The 17,947-nt window shown below is 44.5% G+C and overlaps 1 protein-coding gene across 1 annotated transcript in view; it reads right to left on the bottom strand.

The window, feature by feature from the left end:
* Positions 1-17,947, bottom strand: part of Rad52 (RAD52 homolog, DNA repair protein) — a 65,449-nt gene that overhangs the window by 23,080 nt on the left and 24,422 nt on the right. The window lies entirely within an intron of this gene.

Below are 17,947 nucleotides of genomic sequence, written 5' to 3'. Positions count from 1 at the left end.
GGGAAATTACCAAACCTGCCATACCTGGCGGGACAGTCCTGTAAACTCAAGTTACTGGGGAAGCTGAAACAGGAGTATCGCAAGTTCAAGACTAGCCTGGGCTAGCCTGTCTCAAAATAAATAAAACGGAGGATGTTATAGTAGTAGTAGTAGTAGTAGTAGTAGTAGTAGTAGTAGTAGTAGTAGTAGTAGAGGAGGAGGACACTTGTTAGCATATATGAAGCACTGGACTGCATCCCCAGGGCAGAGGAGGAGGGCATCAGCATCAGTGGCCTGAGAGCTCCACAGTTAGGAGCACACTTGCTGCTATTTCAGAGAGCCTGAATTAGGCTGCCCACATCCAAATCAGGCAACTCACAACAGCCTGTAACTGCAGTTCTGGGGGACGCAACACTCTCTTCTGGCCTCTGAGGGTACCATAGACATATGGCATTCATTCACACAGACATACACATAATTAAAAAACAAATCTTTAAAAAATGAAGCCGGGCATAGTGATGTACACCTTTAATCCCTGCACTCTGGAGGCAGAAGCAGGTGGATCTCTGAGTTGGAAAACCAGCCTGTTTTATGTAGTGAGTTTCAAGACAGCCAGTGCTTCATAAATCCAGACCCTGTCTAAAAAAAAAAAAAAAAGACTGGTGAGTTTGCTCGATTTTAAGAGTACTTCTTGCTCCTGCAAAGGACTGGGGTTATATTCCCAGCACCCACATGGCAGCTCAAAACTACCCGTAACTCCAGTTCTAGGAGAGCTGATGCCTACTTCTAGCCTCCTTGGGTATGTGGTGCCCATACATCCATGTAGGCAAAATACTCATACCCATAAAATAATAAATCTAAAAAAAATGTTTTTAAAGGAGAAGGGGGCTACTTTACCCTGAGCCAGCAAATCAAGAAAAGCTTCACAGAACACTTTATATATCTCTCAATCAATGTTGTCTCTCTTCAGCTCCAGCTAAAGTCAGGCAATTCATTTCAAAGTTTCAATGAAGCCTTGCCTATCTTTGGCAAAATTTGGCTAGGGTTTTTTGTTTGTTTTGTTTTGTTTTGTTTGTTTGTTTGTTTTGTTTTTTTACCATTTCCATGCCAAATAATCTCATCCCTGTTAACACAACACACACTTTTGTTTTGTTTCTGGATCTCAATGATACCCCAGGCTGGCCCCTTGAACTCACCCTATAGCCAAGAATGAGCTTGAACTGCTGACTGATGCTTCTGGCTTCACTTCCCAAGTACTAGAATGAGAGGTCTGTACTGCCTGGTAGATTCCTGCTGAGGGTCGAACACAGTACTTCAGACATGCTAGGCAAGCACTAGGCATGTGCCAACTACAGCTCCATTCCTTGTTGGCGTTTTGGGTTTTGTTTTGTACAAACGGTGAGTGTGAACGCACCTCACATGCAGGAGTTCAAGGACAAGTTTGTGGACTTGGTTGTCTCCTTCCCCCATGTGGATTCTGGGAATCGAGTCGGGTGGTCAGGCTTGGCAGCAAACTTGGTTATCCACAGGGTCATCTTGCAAGGCCTGTGTTTGTTTGTTTGTTTGTTTACTATTCTAACAAGATTGTGAATTATTGCTCCCTGTGGTTTTGATTGGCATTTTCTTTTTCTGTTTGTTTTGTTTTGTTTTGTTTTTTGTTGGGTTTGTTGTTGTTGTTGTTGCTTTTCAAGACAGCGTTTCTCTGTATAGTTTTGGTGCCTGTCCTGGATCTTGCTTTGTAGACCAGGCTGGCCTTGAACTCACAGAGATCTGCCTGGCTCTGCCTCTCGAGTGCTGAGATTAAAGGCGTGCGCCGCCACCGCCCGGCTGGCATTTTCTTTGTGTGTGTGTGTGTGTGTGTGTGTGTGTGTGTGTGTGTACATGGTATATATGCAGGTGTATGTGTGCCTCTGTGAATATATGTGCCGTTGTGCATATGTGAAGGTCAGAGGACAACTGTCTGGAGTCTAGTCTCCTTCCACCTTTAGGTAGGGTCCAGGGAGTGAACACAGGTCATCAGGTTTTCACTGCAATTGTTTTACCTGCTGAGCCAACTGGCTGAACCCCTTTCCTTTTATGATCATTGACATTAAACATCTTTTCATATTCCTTTTAGATATTCATATATCTTATTTGGAGAAATGTGTATTTGGGGCCTTTTACAATTCATTTATTTTTTGAGACAAGCCAGATGTGGTGGTTTAAAAGAAAATGTCCCCCAAATGGAATGGCACTAGTAGGAGGTATGGCCTTGTTGAAGTAAGGTGTGGCCTTGTTGGAGTGTGCATCATTGTGAGGCCAGCTTTGAGGTCTCTTTTGCTCAAGCTTTGTTCAGTGTGACACAGAGACCACTTCCTGCTGCCTGCAAGATGCAGGACTCTCAGCTACTTCTCCAGCACCATGTCTGCCTGCATGCCCCCATGTCTCACTGTGATGATAATGGACTGAACCTCTGAACTGTAAGCCACCCCAATTAAATGTGTTCCTTTACAAGAGTTGCTGTGGTCATGGTGTCTCTTCACAGCAATAGAAACCCCAACTAAGATACCAGAGCTAGCCTCACAATCACTGTTCTTCCTGCTTCTGCCTCCTACATGCTAGAAGTGTGGGTGTGAGCCATGGTTCCTGATTATTTACCCTTTCTTAAAGTAGGGATATTTGGGCTTATTTGGTGTTACAGGAGTTACTTGTATATTTGGGTTATCCATCCCCTATCAAATATATAGTTTGAAAATACTTCCTTCTGTTCTGTGGGTTGCCTTTTCATTCTGTGGCTTGTTTTTGTTTTTTGTTTTGTTTTGTGTTGTGTTGAAGCTTTTTAGGTTGTTATCTTGCTTGTCCTGTTGTGCCTGTGGTATTACATGCAGGACATCATTGCTAACCCAATGCCATAAAGAAATGTGTGTGTTATTTTGAGTTTTTTATTTGTTTTGTTCTTAAAATGGGGTCTCTCTGTGGAACTCAGGCTAGCCTCAAACTTGTTACCCTCCTGCCTCAACCTCCCAAGTTGCTGGGATCACAGGTGTGCACCAGCCACCGTGCCTGGCTTTATTTTTATTTTCACTTTTTCTTTTCTTTTTTAAGCCGTAGCTTCCCTGGAACTCACAGGTGGCTCAATATGCCCCAAACTCACAATTCTCTTGTCTCTACCTGAGTACAGAGAATGAACTTGTTATTGCGCTGTAGGAAGACAAGCTGGCTTCACTCTCTGGCCTGAGAATACCAATTTTCTCCAGCATCATGCGTCGAGGAGACTATCCCTTACTCACTGTGCATTCTTGGAACTCTTGGTCAAATATCATTTGAGCAACATCCAGGTTTTATTTCTGGGCTGTTTCCAAAGAAATTTCATGAGCATCCCCTTCTCTGAGAAGAGTTCAGGGAGTCTGCTTCTGTTAGAGCCTTCCTTTGCTTTGATGGTACTGATAATTCATTTCCAAGGCCATTATTTTCACATTGGAGAAACCTCTAATTTTCCTTTTGCATTTCTCAAAAGCGTGCCGCTTATGATATATTAGAAGTCAGAGTGGAGGATGCTACTGTTAAATTAACAATGACTCACTTTGTAAATTTTTTATAACAATAGTTCTTAGATGGTGCTAACTTTGGTTCCGAGCCTGTAAACATTGTATATAATTCACTTAATCCTTATACTTTATAATAACCTCATGGGGTAACCTAATGAGATACCATAATGGCTTACTGTAAGATATTGCAATTTTAATACTTATCATTATTTATTTACTATCAAGAAGGAAAATAAAAGTCAGGTGTGGTAGCTCCTGCTTCTAATCCCAGCACTTGTGAGTCTGAAGGAGGGGGATTGCCACAACTTTGAGGCTAACATAGGCTACATAGCAAATTTCAGACTAGTTTGCACTACAGAATGAGACCCTGACTCAAAACAAAAACAGGGAGGCATGGTGGCCTAAACTTATCACTCCAGCACTTGGAAGATAGAGGCAGGAGGATTAGGAGTTGAAGGTCATCCTCAGCTACAGGGTGAGTTCGAGGGCAGCCTTAGCTACAGAAAAGGGAGAGAAGCGGGGGGGGGGGGGGGGGGGGGGGGGGCAAGAAAATAAAGAGAAACAGCAGGCTGGACATGCATACCTGTCATCCCAGCAAAGGAGACAGGAGGATCTCACATTCTAGGCCAGCCTGGGTTAAACAGCAAGGTTAAGACAGCCTCAACTGTACAGTGGAAACTCGTCTCCAGAGTTTCCACAGCAAGAACAGATACCTGTTCACAAAATGGAAATGTATAGCCCCTGCTCTGCGGACAGTGACAGAGAAAATTATTCAATGTAACCACACCGAAAAGAAGAACAGACAAAGGGGTCTAGTGACTCCAAGTTCATCTTCTTTTTTAGCTTTTCTTTTTAAGTTTTATTTATTTGTATGTGTGAGCATCTGCATATATGTGGGTAGCACCTGATACCCACAGAGACCAGAAGAGGGAGTCAGATCCCCTGGAACTGGAGTTACAGACTGTAGTGAACCTGAACCAGGTCTTCTACAAGAGCAGCAAGTGCCCTTAGCCACAGAGCCATCTCTACGGTCCCTCTTTTTTTGTACTTCTAAGACAGGGCCTTACACTGTAGTCCAGACTGGCCTGGAACTCATTCTGTAGCCTCCCCTAGCCTCAGACTCTCCATGATCCTCCTGCCCTAGCAACACAAGTGCTAGAATTACATGTGTGAGAAACTATGCCTGATGCAGCAGTATCTTTATAAGTACACGAAAGATTCTCTCTCTCTCTTCCAAGTGCTGGGATTAAAGGTGTGCACCACCACCGCCCGGCCACAAAATGTTTTCAATAACAGTTTGTATTGTAGTCTTTAAGAAGACATTTGTTAAAGTCTCAGAATTGACTACAAGTCTGAACAATGTGAACCCAACGCCACCTGGCTGACAAGAAACATCCAATTTCAGAAATGTGACCGTGTTAAAATTGTATTTTGGGATTAAAGAAATGACCCTCATTTTGTAGGTGTGGCACAAAGGGATTTAGTGATTTTACAGGAGCCGTGTAGTTACCAGCTTAATCAGACTAGAGACTGGCTGTTTTGTTTACTCACTTTAGTTTGTGGGTGCCGGTGGCAGAACCTGGGGTCTCACATGTTAGGCAAGTGGTCTACCACTGATAGACACATTTGACTGACACACACATTTGACTGACACCCACATTTGACAGACACACACATTTAACTGACACCCACATTTGACTGACACACACATTTGACTTCGCCAGACTGTGACCTCAGGGATCTGCATTAGAGTCAGTATCTTTGCTTCAAAGAGAACTTCAGAGTCTAACAAGAGAATTCCCTACACATCTTCACCAATCATCCCATTCCTGCTAGCAGAAACCTCCCAGGAAAGTAAGTCCTACCATGCACTTGAGAAATCTATTTTGGGGCTGGGGAGATGGCTCAGTCATTGAAGGACTAGCTCACAAGAATAAGGACCAGAGTTGAGAGGCCTAACATCCATGGGAAAAGCCAGGCATAGCAGTGTGCACCTGTAACTCCAAGACGAGGCCCAGCTTCAGCGAGAGACCTTGTCTCAAAAAATAAAACTAGGCCGGGCAGTGGTGGCACACTTCTTAAATCCCAGCACTTGAGAGGCAGGGGCAGATGGATCTCTGTGAGCCCCATCTCCCCAGCCCCAAAATAGATTTCTCAAGTGCATGGTAGGACTTACTTTCCTGGGAGGTTTCTGCTAGCAGGAATGGGATGATTGGTGAAGATGTGTAGGGAATTCTCTTGTTAGACTCTGAAGTTCTCTTTGAAGCAAAGATACTGACTCTAATGCAGATCCCTGTGGTCACAGTCTGGCGAAGTCAAATGTGTGTGTCAGTCAAATGTGGGTGTCAGTTAAATGTGTGTGTCTGTCAAATGTGGGTGTCAGTCAAATGTGTGTGTCAGTCAAATGTGTCTATCAGTGGTAGACCAGGACAGACTCAAAATTACACAGAGAAACCGTGTCTTGAAAAAACAAAACAAACAAACAAACAAAATTAGGTGGAAAGTGATTGAGAAAGATACTTAATATCAATCTCCACTCCCATAAGCACTCACATACAAGAATTTATTAAGATTCTTTAAAACTTTTAAAAAAGATGTTTATTACAGTTGTTTATTTTGTGTGCATGTGTGGGTGGGTGTGCACGCACATGTGGAGGTCAGAGCGCACCCTGCAGGGGTCTGTTCTTCCACATGTGCATTCCAGGAATCGAACCAAGACTGTTAGACTTGGAGGCAAGCACCTTTACTTGATAAGCCATTTTGCTTCCCCAAAAATCTGTCTTTGGACATTCACTAACTGAAAGATAGTGCTCCTGTATTCCAATTTTGTACTTCATCTGTGCTTTGGGACCACACATAACAAATTGAACGTCTTTTTTGTGTGACAATGTGTTAGTTTTTTTATTTTCCCCAAGATCTGGCAGCTCATTGGATTTCAGTCATGTTTTCTGAACACTTACCACACAAGTCCAGCAGAGAATGGAAAGGGTGAAATAGAGGACCCACTCCTATAGAATTTATAAAAACTTAGCTCTATACTAGAAATATTTTCCATAGAAATTAAAAGTGGTAAAAGAGAAGTTTAGATAATGAAATTTAAATGAATGATGTCACGTCTGGAGCAGCAGGAAGTCTTCAATGGAGAAAGAAGCAGGTGAGATGAAATTTATTATCTCTGTGCCTAAACTGAAATCAGACTGAGACACACAGGGAGACCTTGGTAGCTTAGTTAGGGTGTTTTGCTGGCTAGTTTTATGTCAACTCTACACAAGCTAGAATCACTTGGGAGAGGGAACCTTAATTAAAGAAAAAGAAGAAGAAAACACAAGAAGAGCCCCCATAAGATCCAGGGGTAGGGCACGAAAGACAATATTAGGGCAGCTTCTTAATTAGTGAATTACTGGGCTTGGGGGAGGGAGCCCACTGTGGGTGAAGATACCCCTGGTCATATGGTCCTGGGTTCTATAAGAAAGCAGGCTGAGAAAGCCATGGGGAACAAGCCAGTAAGTAGCATCCCTCCATGGCCTCTGTATCAGTTCCTGCCTCCATGTTCCTGCCCAGTTTGAGTTCCCGCCTTGGCTTCCTTCAATGGACTGTGATTCAGGATATGTAAACCAAATGAACCAAGTTGGTTTTGTTCATGGTGTTTCATCACAGCAACAGTAATCTTAACCAAGACAGGAATTGATACTAGAATCATGGGATGTTGCTGTAACAGACTTGATCCTGTGTTTTTTTTTTTTTTTGGGGGGGGGGGTTCATGGAAGGACTTTAAAACTTTGGGCTAGAAAAGCCATTGCATGTTCAAAACTTGGTGAGGCGTGTTCTGTGGGAGCCTGGAAGAAAGGAGTGTTGAGAGAAATGCAGATGATGGAGGCGTGGCTTGTGAAGTTCCAGAGGGAAGTTTGGGAGTCACTTAAAACTCGAAGCTATTGCATATATTGAATTACTAATCCGTGGTTCTGGTTAGCTAGGACTGAAGAATCAGCTGTGCTTAATAAGACACCAGAACCACTAACGTGAAAACTTTGCTGGGACAGTCAGTACTAGTAGGTCACAGGAGCTGAGAAATTAGCAGTGGCTAAGAAGAGACCAGCATCATTGAGGTGAAATCTTCTGGGAGTATTTCCTCAGGGTTGGCACACAGAAGGTTCCAGACGAAGCCAGTGTTGAACCTCATGCTGGCAGCCAAACTTCATCATATATAAAAGTCTGGGCCGGGTAGTGGTGGTGGCACACACCTTTAATCCCAGCACTCAGGAGGCAGAGGCGGGCAGATCTCTATGAGTTCGAGACCAGCCTGGTCTACAGACCAAGTTCCAGGACAGGCTCCAAAGCTACACAGAGAAACCCTGTCTCAAAACAAACAAACAAACAAACAAACAAACAAACAAAAAGTCTCCCAGGTGGTACTGGTTTTGAAGGCATTCATGGAGAGCAGCTGAGGCTTAGCACTGTGAGAGGCCAGAAGAGGCCACTGTTTAAGGTGCAACCACAGTAGCAGCTGAAGCCCCAGGACTGAAGGGGTCATGCAGAGAAGTTGAGGCTTGGCACCATGAAGAGAGCCCAGAAGAGCCTGATGGTGAAAGTGCAGCCCAGCTGCAGCAGAGACCCCAGGACTTTGGAGACACCAGTGCCATGGGATGACTGCCAAGACAGTAGCAGCCATGGAGTGGAGCCAGCCTGAGCTCACCAGCCAAGCTGTGTGTGCTGTGGGAGGAGCCAGAAGATGGTGAGTGAGTCCCAGAAGTCTGACGCTCAACTTTACACTGTTGGATTTTGGTTTTGCTTTGATGTGATTGTGACTGTGTCCTGGGTCTTCCCTCTTGGAAGAAAGATTTATGTTGATTTTATAGGAGCTCACAGTTGAGAGACTTTGAACTTTCAAAGAAATTTTGGAATTTTAAAGACCCTGAATTTGTTGTTTTTGTTTGTTTGGGTGAGCAGAGTGGCCTTGAACTCACAGAGATCTGCCTGCCTCTGCCTCTTGAATGCTGGGATCAAAGGCGTGTGCCACCACCGGCAAAGACACTGGTTTGTAAAGTGTTTGAATTTGTAAAGACTGTGGGATTTTAAGTTTGTAGTATGTTTTATATTGTGATATTTATTAATATGAGATTTCTGGAGATGAACAAAAAGGAAAGGTTATTGTTAAATAGTGTTGTATTGTACTGGTGTGTCAAGTTGACCAGGAGTGAATTGTACTGGCTAGTTTTATGTCAACCTGACATGAGCTAAAGTCATCTGAGAGGAGGGACCCTCAATTGAAAAATGCCTCCATCAGATCCAGCTGTAGGCAGGCAAGACTATAGGGCATTTTCTTAGTGACTGATGGGGGAGAGCCCAGTTCATTGTGGGTGGAGATCCCCCTAGTCAGGTGGTCCTGGGTTCTACAAAAAAAAGCAGGATGAAGAGGCTGAGAAGCAAGCCAAAAAGCAGCACTCCTCCATGGCCTCTGCATCAGCTCCTGCCTCCAGGCTCCCACTGGGTTTGAGTTCCCGCCTTGGCTTCCCTCAGTGGACTGTAATTTGGGACATGTGAGCCAAATAAACCCTTTCCTCCCCAAGCTGCTTTTGGTCATAGTGTTTCATCACAGCAATAGCAACCTTAAGACAGTCGTCAACTTAATTGGATCTTGACTCGGCTAAGATACACACCTCTGGGCAAGTCTGTGAGGGTGTTTTCTGGATGGGTAAACTGAATGGTGAGAAATCTCCTAGAGTGGACAGAACCTTCTAGTGTCAGCCTATACAGAAAGAGGGAAAAGTGGGGCTGTGATTCTGTTTGCCTGCCCTCACTTCTTGCTGATGAGTGCGTCTACTGTGCTGCTGCTGCTGCTGCTGCTGCTGTTACATCCTTCAGTGACATCAAAACCCAGCTTCTTGGGCCTTCCAAGGATGACTGAAGACCAGAAGTTGTCTGGGAAAACCCAACCAGGCCTTTAACACCGGATAGGGACTGCTGAGTCTTCCAGCCCCATAGGCTGAACAGCTAGCTGCCTTGTTCTCAGCCTCTCCCATGTGCAGACAGCTATTGTTGGGCTACCCAGCCTGTATCAAGTAAGGCAATCTACTAAATGCCCTCTGTAATAGAGAATTCTGTCAGCTCTGCTGCTTCATTCTGCCTAATGCAGGGACAACCTTTCCCTGAGGTACTGGGGGCCGGGGGAGGGGCACGACAAGACACATTGTTAAAATGTTACTACAGTGTTAATGACTAGTTCTTTAGGTGAGCACTCCTTTGGTGTTCATCTTTCTAAAGAAGCAAAGCTTTGGGGACTAGGGCAATTTGACTCCCTAATTAGTAGCTGTCAACTCTCCCTTGCTAGCCTGATGCCTTGAGCAAAAGACTTACCAGTCTGACACCAATCAGACTACCCTTATCCAGCACTAGCTGTCTTGAACTCCCCTAAAGACACCTTGAGACACCCCTACAAAGATTGCAGCTGATGATCCCAGCTCCCGGCGACATAGACAGACTGTAAAATACTATGTACAGAATTTTGTTATCACGAGCCTTGATAAACTCTAGGTAACCCTATAAGAAGTAGACTATTATGTGTCCTGGGCCAATTAGATGTGTGTGTGTATGTGGGTGGGTGGGGTGGGAGGGTGCTTCATTAGGTTTTTTGTTTTGTTTTTGTTTTTCCTTTGGAACAGGGTTTCTCTGTAGTTTTGGTGCCTGTCCTGGATCTCCCTCTGTAGACCAGGCTGGCCTCCAACTCACAGAGATCCGCCTGGCTCTGCCTCCAGAGTGCTGAGATTAAAGGCGTGTGCTACCACTACCTGGCTTTCATTAGGTTTTCTATGTTGCAATAAATACCTTGACAAAAAGCAGCTTGGTGATGAAATAGTTTATTTCATCTTACAACTCTCAGGTTACACTTCATTGCTGAGGGAAGCCAGGGCAAAATAAGCAGGAACCTGGAGTCAGGATATGATGCTGAGACCATAGAGGAATGAGACATACCGGCTTGTTCTGTGGCTCGATCAGCTTGTTTTCTTATATAACTCAGGACCACCTGACCTGGGTGGCACTGCCCACAGTGAGCTGGCCCCTCCCACATCAATCATTAATCAAGAGAAGTCCTCACAGACTTGCCTACAGGCCACTCTGATGGAGGTATTTTTGTGTCAAGTTGGCAAAACCCAACCAGCACAGGGCATTTGAAAGGCATGCAAGTTCTGGCCTATAGAAAAGGATAGAAATTTCTCCTGATCAAAGGATTTTAAAGCCTACTGTCTTTAACTGATGAACCAGCCTTCCTCCATCTTAGGCTTAAAAGCCAACTTATAATAGAGACAAACTGGGCTCAATCCTGTTTATGATTAAATCTATTTCTCAAGGACTGGGCTTTGTCCCACCTGTGACCTTACTTACAAATGTTTTTGTACTGCTGTAAGTACAAAAAGTATAAACTGCCTTGTTGCATTCCCAGCAGCATGGGTTGCCAACTGTTGGACCTTCCAGTCCACTCCAGGGCTGGTGCCTCTGCTGTGGCTGCCTCCACGGCAGCTCCCTGCCACGGCACAGCTTTTTGCTTTTTCTCTATGCTGACATCCTTATCTGCAGAATTGTGCAGTAACAACTGCGTCACTTTCACTAGTCTCTTGATTATCTTATTTCCAACAACTGGGCAACCTTTGCCACCTACCTGTAAGAGGGAGCACCATGCCTGGGGCAGGGAGGGGATTACTGCAACTGGAGCTAAGAGACAAGGCTACCATTGGTCCAAAGCACAAGCCTCTATGACTGTGATTGGTGCTAAGAGACAAGGTTGGCAAACGGATGGCTCTGATTGGTCCAAACACCCCTTCTTTGTCTCATAGCTCCTTCTTGCTCTGGTGTTGCACATTAGGTCCTCTACATTAGGCCCTCTAAGCGACTCCCCTCGAACCTGCAAAATGGCCAGGCAGGTAAAATGCTTGCAGCGAGACCCGCAGACCTGAATCTGATCCAGGAACCCACAATGGAAGGAGAAAGCCAAGTTGTCCTCTGACTCCACCCCCGGTTGTGGTATGCCCACACCTGCCCTCCCTCCCCCCACTGATAATACACACAATAAGTTTAAAAGTTCAATATCTCAGCCGGGCATGGTGGCACTCGCCTTTAATCCCAGCACTCAGAAGGCAGAGGTAGATCTCTGTGAGTTCGGGGCCAGCGTGGTCTACAGTTTCCAGGACAGTCAGGACAGTTACGCAGAGAAACCCTGCCTTGAAAAACAAAACAAAACGACAACAACAAAAAAGTTCAAGCTCTCAGTTTATCTTTTCTGGCCAGCTTTTGGGAGTGCTGGCTGTGCCGTGGCAGGGAGCAGCCGTGGAGGCAGCCACAGCAGAGGCAGGCACCAGCCCCGGAGTGGACTGTAAGGTCCAACAGTTGGCAAACCCATGCTGCTGGGAATGCAACAAGGCAGTTTATTGATTGACAGCCGAAGTAATCACAATGGTGGTCCTGGCAACTCATTACTAGCTTGAGGTTGCTGACTCAGGCTCCCAAGAGCCCAGCACACATATCCCACCCTACACTCAGTTTCTGAACCCCACATCCTGGCTTTGGTACCCAGTCCCAAAGGTTGAGAAAATGGCAGCAGCCAGGACAGTATGTTAATCCCACCCTTCTCCATGGGGTTTGGTCCTGTGACTGAGGCTGTGTCTGGAGCCCAATTCTGGCTCTGGAGCAGTGGGAGGTACCCTGGTTTGTACCCTGTCTCCACATCATGTATTGTCCCTGAACAGGCAGGCACTCCAAACTGTTCTGGAAGTGGCCAATGAATTGTGTGAAGAAGCAGCTGACTGGCTCAACGGGGGGGTGTGGGGGTGGGCAGGAAAAAGACAGGAAGCAGAAGGAGAAAAAGGGAGAGCGGGGAGGAGAGAGAGGAGCTGGGGCCAAAGAGGGTTAAGGGGCTATAAGGAGCCTCAGAAGAGACAGAGACCCTGAAGCCTGGGTTACCAGAATAATTCCAGACAGCTCTCAAGTCCTCAGCACCCAGGGTGTCACACCTGAGATCCAGTAGTACCAGATGTTACCAAGGGCTAGTGGCCCCAAAGTAACACTTGTAGTGTCGAGGGTCCCCGGGCTCTGAAGCATGTACGAGGACTGGACTCTGGTGTTTCGGCCTGCCTGCTGCTACCTTTACTGTTCTCAAATGAGCTCATGAACCCCTAAGAGAGGGGAAGCGGGACATAATAGTTTGAGGTTTTTATGGCCTTTTGCCTGCAGCAAGTTCCCATCTCCTTGAGGCTTTTTAAAAAAGATTGATTTTATCGTTAATTGTGTGTGCTTATTAGCTTTTTTTTTTTTTTTTTTCTTCAATTTGACACAGCTAGAGTCATCTGGAAAAAGGGGAATTGCTTAACTGAGGAATTGCTTCCATCAGAATGGCAAGTAGGCAATTCTATGAGACATTTTCTGTACTACTGACTGATGTGGAAGGACCCAGCTCATTGTGGGCAGTGCCATCCCTGAGCAGATGCTCCTGGGTGTTTTAAGAAAGCAAGCGAGCGAGCGCCGGGCAGTGGTGGTGCACATCTTTAATCCCAGCACTCAGGAGGCAGAGCCAGGCGGATCTCTGTGAGTTCGAGGCCAGCCTGGTCTACAGAGTGAGTTCCAGGACAGGCTCTAAAGCTACACAGAGAAACCCTGTCTCAAAAAACCAAAAAAAACCAAAAAAAAAAAAAAAAAAAAAAGAAAGAAAGAAAGTGAACAACCTATGAGGAGCCTTCTGGGGACATGTCAGATTCAAACCACTATAACACCTCTATGGAACAATCTGAAGCCCATTCCCAGTGACCCTGTTGGTATTTTGCACTTTCCTGGCAAGTAGTTCACTGGCCAGTGCTTAGAACTAATACATTGTGACCTATATGTGAAATTTAATAACTTAATTATCTTATGTGTGTATAACTTGCTTTCATGTATTTCACATATAGGTCACTTATATTAACATTGTTATCAGAGGTCTGGGTCTAGGTTGAGTATTTCTAGGTCCTTGGCCCCTTACTTAAAAAAAAAGAAATAGAAATGAAGGCTCACACAGATTTAGAAAAGCAGAAAAGGAACTTTATACTAAACAAAAATAATAGATCAGATCAGCTACTCTGTCAAGAGTGCCAGCAGGCCACAATGAGTACCAGTATTCAAGGACCTTGACTATTGTTCGGGGCTTCCTTTTATAGGGCTCAAGAGAAGGAGGAGTTTGGTTGCTAAGGAGCACAGTTTGGATGGTTTTCTATTCTAATGGACAGATTAAGTTATACAACCACTTTTCTATTACACATGTCCCTTCCAATAATGCATCTGACTTTAATCATATGCACACCTAATTGTGCAAAGGCATAAAACAGAAAACAGGAGATTCTAAAAGTTCGCATACAGGACACAGTTTGCCTTACTGCACATGAACCCCAAAACTAGTCCAGAACAGCTCAGCCTTCCTACCCTCATATCAGGTTTATTGGGAATATATTTGAATAGAAACTGTCCAAGTCTTACAGTTGTTAAGGGGAGGAGAAGTTTATTCCAATGTTCAGAGTGCACTGTGCACGCAGCTCAATGCAGGTGGGAGGCGGCGCAGTTTGCTAACAGATGGCTAGATGCATTGTTTAGAGAGGGCCGTGTGCATGTCGTGCATGCAGATAGGATGCCAAGTACATTGCTAGAAGAGAGGCGTGTGCACAGTCAAGCCACCCTTTCATTCTGCTCAGCTATTCCCTATGTTTGCCTGTCTCAAAGTCCTGAGACCTGTTTTCATCACAGTTCTGCCACCTGTAGCCTATGTCAGCCTTCCCTCCTTCCCTCCCTCCCTCCCTCCCTCCCTCCTTCCTTTTTTATATCTCTCTGTGCTGGAGATCAAACCCAGGGCCTTGAGCATGTTAAGCACATGCTCCACCATTGAACTACACTGCCAGTCCCTCTCAAATTGTTGCATCTTCTTTTCTTTACTTTAAAAGGTGAAAATAAGCCAAAAGTGGTGTGGGGGACCAGCCTCCACCTTTTTACCCCAGGATACTCTTGAGGAGTGAGGAATAAGAGATTTAGATAGACATATAGAGGGGAGAGAGACAGATAGAAACACAGGAGAGCCTCGGGAGGGCCTGGATCCTTATCCACCGGCCCCTTCTGTCTCTTCTAAAGGACTTTTTAAAGGAATGCAAGGGGTGGAGCATAGACTTCCGCCTAGCACAGTCAAGTGCAGACCCTTCCAAACATCTGGTAATCAACGAACATGGTCAGTCCATCCCCTTATACATACATCATTGCTGGGTAAAAGCAAGCTCAGATCTCACTAGGAAACCTTTGTGGGCCTCCACAAAGTGGTGGTCCACACTTGCCTGTAATCCCAGTACTTGGAAGGTGGAGACAGGGAGATCAAGAATTTAAGGTCATCCTTAACTTGAACTCATAGAAAGTTCAAGGCCAGCCCATGCTACATGAGATCCTGTCTCAAAAAAAAAAAAAAAAAAAAAGTTGTAAATACTTAAAGTCTATGTTGTTCAAAATAAATGGCCTACACTCATTATAAAAATCAAGGCCATGAAGATAAGAAAACCTGATGGGGAAGCACAATTTTTTAAATACAAGATCTGCTCTAAATGAAGAAAAAAAATCATAATAGCTGAATTTAATTCAGATTCTGATTTTGTGGTTATTGTTTGTTTGAGACAGGGTCTCACTAGGTTACCTAGGTTCCTGAGACACTGGACACAAACAATTCTCCTGCCTCAGCCTCACTGGTAGCTAAGATCATATGTGTGGATTCCTGTACCTGTCTTTGAAATGTTTTTCTTTCTTTCTTTCTTTTTTTTTTTTTTTTTTTGGTTTTTCGAGACATGGTTTCTCTGTAGCTTTGGAGCCTTTCCTGGAACTCACTCTGTAGCCCAGGCTGGCCTCCAACTCACAGAGATCTGCCTGCCTCTGCCCTCCAAGTGCTGGAACTAAAGTCTTGTGCCACCACCACCTGGCTTGCCAGCTTTTCTTAATTTAAATCATCCCATCTACCTTTTGCCTCTGGGCTTTTACCTTTCTGTATTTCTGTGTACCTTTCTTTACTTCGTACTCTGTCGCTTGCTATGTAGCTGGGGGGCTGGCCCCTGGAATCCTCTTCTCCTTTTCTCACTCCTCAATCTTCTCTTCCCAGATTTCTCCTCCTATTTATTCTCTCTGCCTGGCAGTCCTGTCCATCCCTCTTCTGCCTTGCTATTGGCTGTTCAGCTCTTTATTAGACCAATCAGGCACTTTAGACAGGCAAAGTGACACAGCTTCACAGAGTTAAACAAATGCAACATAAAAGAATGCAACACATCCTTGCATTATTAATCAAATGCTCCACAACATAAACAAATGTAACACATCTTAAATTAATATTCCACAACAAATCACATGACCGAAACTGCCAAGTTCTGCTGCTTGCTGGGGCTGGAACATGTCCCCCTCATTCAATTACAGCTTTACCAACTTTCTGCTTTTGATAGTTTACCTTCATTGCCTAAGCTTGGCTGTCCTTGAACTTGCTCTGTAGACTAGGCTGGTCTCAAACTCAGAGATCCATCTGCTTCTGTCTCTGGAGTACTGGGATTAAAGGCACACACCACCATACCCTGCTCTAAGCTTTTTTTAAAATTCCTTTTCACAAGTTGAAAATTTAGCTGGGTGGGATCTTGCCCTGAGGTCACTATTCCCTTTATTCTATTTCTTAATCTGTTTATCTCCTGGAACAGAGGACTTAGCTCTATTCCACTTCCTGGTGCTCTTTTTCTCCTCAGCTTGTTCCTTTTCATTATAAATCTTTATAAGCATGAACACTGGTAACCACACAACAGAGTCTATACTAGGCTGTTTTTAGATTTCCTCTGCCAATGGAATTAATCCAAATCTCTTCACTTTAGCCTCAGGCAGACTCTTTGGGCAAAAAGCAGTCACTTTCTTCACCAAAATATCATATGAATGATCTCTAGGCACCACACTAAAATTCTTCACCTCTGAAACCTCTTGAGCCAGTTCAAATCACACTCAGCACCACTGTCTTCCATGCTCCTGCTAGTATGGCCCATTAAGCAGTGCTTAAAGCATTCCACTCCTTTCCTAACCCAAAGTAGCAAAATTCAAATTCCTCCAAACAAAAATATGGTCAGGCCTATCATAGCAATATCCCACCCAGTCCCTGGTGCCAACTTCTGTCTTAGTTAGGGTTTCTATTGCTGTGAAGAGACACCATAACCATGACAACTCTTTTAAAGGAAAAACAGCCAGGCAGTGGTGGCACACGCCTTTAATCTCAGCACTCGGGAGGCAGAGGCAGGTGGATCTCTGTGAGTTCGAGGCCAGCCTGGGCTACCAAGTGAGTTCCAGGAAAGGCGCAAAGCTACACAGAGAAAGCCTGTCTGGAAAAACCAAAATAAATAAATAAATAAATAGATAGATAGATAGATAGATAGATAGATAAATAAATAAATGAAAAACATTTAATTGGTGGCTTACAGTTCAGAGGTTTAGTTGGGACATGGTGGCGTGCAGGCAGACATGGTGCTGGAGAGGTAGCTAAGAGTTCTTACATCTTGACCCACAGGCAATAAATAGGAAGTGGTCTGAGGTACTAGGTGTGGCTTGAGCATATCTGAGACCTCAAATCCCACCTCCACAGTAACAAGCTTCCTCCAAGAAGGCCACACCTACTCCAACAAAGCCACACCTCCCAATAGTGCCACTCCCTATGAGCTTAGGGACGCAATTACGCTCAAACTACCATAAAACCCTTCCTTATGTTGCTTTTTTTTTTTATCAAGTATTTGATTATAGCAAGAAAATTAACTAATACAGTGGTCATAGAAAACAATGTACTTTGATAACACACATTGTTAGGTGTGTTTAATTCCATGAAAAAATTATATTTGAAGGAATGGATGAAAACCTTAACTGCATGCCAGGCAGTGGTGGCGCATGCCTTTAATCCCAGCATGCGGGAGGCAAAGCCAGGTGGATCTTTGTGAGTTCGAGGCCAGCCTGGTCTACAGAGCAAGATCCAGATCAGTCACCAAAACTACTCAGAGAAATCCTGTCTCAAAAAAACCAAAAAAAAAAAAAAAAAAAAAGAAAGAAAGAAAGAAAGAAAGAAAACCTTAACTGCATCTTGATAGCTGTGCCTCCTTCTTAGGTTAATCCCCGGCCCCCCCCCCCCCCCCCCGTGCTCTCCTCTCTCTCTCTCTCTCTCTCTCTCTCTCTCTCTCTCTCTCTCTCTCTCACACACACACACACACACACACACACACACACACACACACACACAGAGGCACACATCTTTTAGTTGGAAATATTAATACCAATCTTATCCATCTCACAGATATGTGGGAAAGATCAAATAAATCTTGTGAATTAAAGGGCTTTCCAAGCACTAATTTCCCAAAGATATGAAACACAGTTACTACTAATGAAAAGCCCTTTAT

The sequence above is a fragment of the Peromyscus californicus genome, unplaced genomic scaffold (genome assembly GCF_007827085.1).
Source record: "Peromyscus californicus insignis strain IS unplaced genomic scaffold, ASM782708v3 Scaffold_6__1_contigs__length_162567912, whole genome shotgun sequence".
NCBI lineage: Eukaryota > Metazoa > Chordata > Mammalia > Rodentia > Cricetidae > Peromyscus > Peromyscus californicus.
This window is presented reverse-complemented; position numbering and strand designations above follow the sequence as displayed.